Below are 2,423 nucleotides of genomic sequence, written 5' to 3'. Positions count from 1 at the left end.
TTATTCATTTTAATTAATTTGTTCTAATTTAGGAGCCAATACATATGCCATATAATTCCATAGTTCAATCATGACAAATGTAATACAATTTTTTACATAATCATATATGTTTTCCAAAACATATTTTTCCTTCCTGGACTTCTTGACATAATCTCCCTCTTATTTCTCCCACCCCGCTATATCCCCCTTCACCCAAACATTTGTTATCTTTTCTTTTCCTATAGGCTCAACATACCTGAGTTTCGTTTACTAAAAAAATAATGAAACAAATACTGGGTTACACCCAGACATCCTCCTGGGTTACCCCCAGACATCCTAGTTTAATTATGCCCTCCTGATGCATGTCACTAAAGACCCTCTATACCTAATGATCCCAAGAGACACCTCAGTCTCTCCTCCCCCTACCTGAGGTCAGCCTTTCCTCTGCTCCCCTCAACAAACATGCACCTATGTTCGCCCAAACTTGATGGACAAAATGCCCTCCTCCCCTGGCTATTTGATCTCAGTTGTCCTGAGGTGGCCTACACTATATTTACCTGGAGCAGATAATGTGTGGTTCATTGGCACTGGTCCAGCTCTTTACCAGGCTGTCTGGTCCTACAAGCTTGAGCAGTGGATGCATATAGTATTTGTCCTTCTGTGCTTGACTAACTTGACTAACTGTACTCAGCATAATATCTTCCAGATCCCTCCATGAGTTGAGGTGTTTTACCGTTTCATCACTATATTTTTAGGGATGTGTAGTATTCCATACCACAATCAGTTTTAGAACATTTTCTGATAACATGTCCAAAGTATGTGAGATGATTTTTCTCTATCTTCACTTCTAAACAGAGTTCTGGCTGTCCTTATTCTAAGAAAGATTATGCAGTCTCATGTTCTTCCAAGTTTTTCACCTTTAGAACTCGTTGGATTTTGTTTTCATTCCCCTTTTAAGAGTATTTGTATAGTCAATTAAATTGTATGTATATGATTGTCCACGTGTGCATACACACAACTATAATGGAACTGCTAGGTAAAGGACCCTGTTATATGATCTGTTGAGTCAGACACTAAGACATTTTGCAAAATGTTTGCCATTTTTTCCCTCAAAAATCCATTTTATATATTGTCCTCGGATAGAGGATGTATCTGATATTAAACTGATAAGAACAGATACTACACTTGATCTTAGTCAAAAGGCCGAGAAGTGATGGCCATTATTATTACTTACAGAAATAAAACAAATAACAACAAGAATATATTACTCACAAAAAGCAAACTGTGAACAACAGGAACAGACTTGAGATTCACAATCCCCCTACACTCCCACGATTACTCTGCTTAGCAGCGTAGGAAACACATTTATGTTTAAAAAGGGGCCTGCTCACCATTCCCAAATTGCCCATGTCTATTTCTGTGTCACTAAGTGAGCACCCATGAATCAGGCTCAGTCTCTCTCTCTCTCTCCAGCTCAGTACAGGTCTTTCTCAGTCTCTCTCCTTGGATTATTTTGGATAGTTTTGATCCCTTGTGCTTACTGGTCCAGTTATCAGCCAACAGCTTTGGAGTAGCCTTGGGCTATTACCAGATTCAGGCTGGCATCAGGGCTATCCTTACAGCAAAATTGTTTTACAAGCAAACCCTGTACAATGTATGCCCAACTTTCTGTGGGAAATTTCTCAAACTTTCTGGATAGGGCTCCTATAGATCCTCTCTGGACAGGTATTCTTTGGGGCTCCTATCGAAAACCCTGTTCTCCATCACCTTTGCACTTACTCATTTTGGGCATCTTCCTGCATGAACTTTGATCGCAACTCCTTTACCGGGGTATCAGCTTCATTAGTGATAACTTGCCTGGGGATGTTCAACCCTGCTCTATGGGTTGACTCTGCCTACTTCTACAATTTTTTTCTATAAACCAACTCATCCACAGCTGCTTTCTGCAGTCTTGTGGTTGCAGCAGTCTTGTTGTTGCACAATTCTTGTGGTTACTGCTGCCATTTTTCTACCACTTTCCTCTGCTGTGCCTTGCCATTTCTCTGCTGTTGGGACTCTGCAATTTTTGCTGCTGTGTCTCTTAGTCTTCAGTGCTATCATCAAAGAATTACTAGATTAATACAACCTTTTTACGTGGGTCTAGGATTCATCAGTGCAGAAACCCTGGGTCCAAAGAATGCATGAAGTTTTTGTGGTTTTATGTGACTTCCTGAAATGTCCACCAGTTCTTTTTGGTACAGTGACTGTGTATTCTTTCCATCTTCATTCTTTTTTAAAATTATTTTATTATTTTATTAAATAATCATTTTATTAGGGGCTCATACAACCCATCACAATCTGTACATACGTCATCTGTGTCCAGCACTTTAGTACATATGTTGACTTCATCATTTTTTTCTGGTTTTCTGGGTTTATTTCTTTTTTCTTGTTTGAGTCATTTTTTT

General features: G+C 39.2%; 1 pseudogene; it reads right to left on the bottom strand.

Moving 5' to 3' along the window:
• Positions 1 to 1,022: 1,022 nt before the first annotated feature.
• On the bottom strand, positions 1,023 to 1,194 carry LOC115872319 (annotated as a pseudogene).
• Between the last annotated feature and the right edge of the window lie 1,229 nt (positions 1,195 to 2,423).

This window comes from Echinops telfairi, unplaced genomic scaffold (genome assembly GCF_000313985.2).
Source record: "Echinops telfairi isolate 266 unplaced genomic scaffold, ASM31398v2 ScPeMD7_7423;HRSCAF=8461, whole genome shotgun sequence".
In the NCBI taxonomy this organism is placed as follows: Eukaryota; Metazoa; Chordata; class Mammalia; order Afrosoricida; family Tenrecidae; genus Echinops; species Echinops telfairi.
This window is presented reverse-complemented; position numbering and strand designations above follow the sequence as displayed.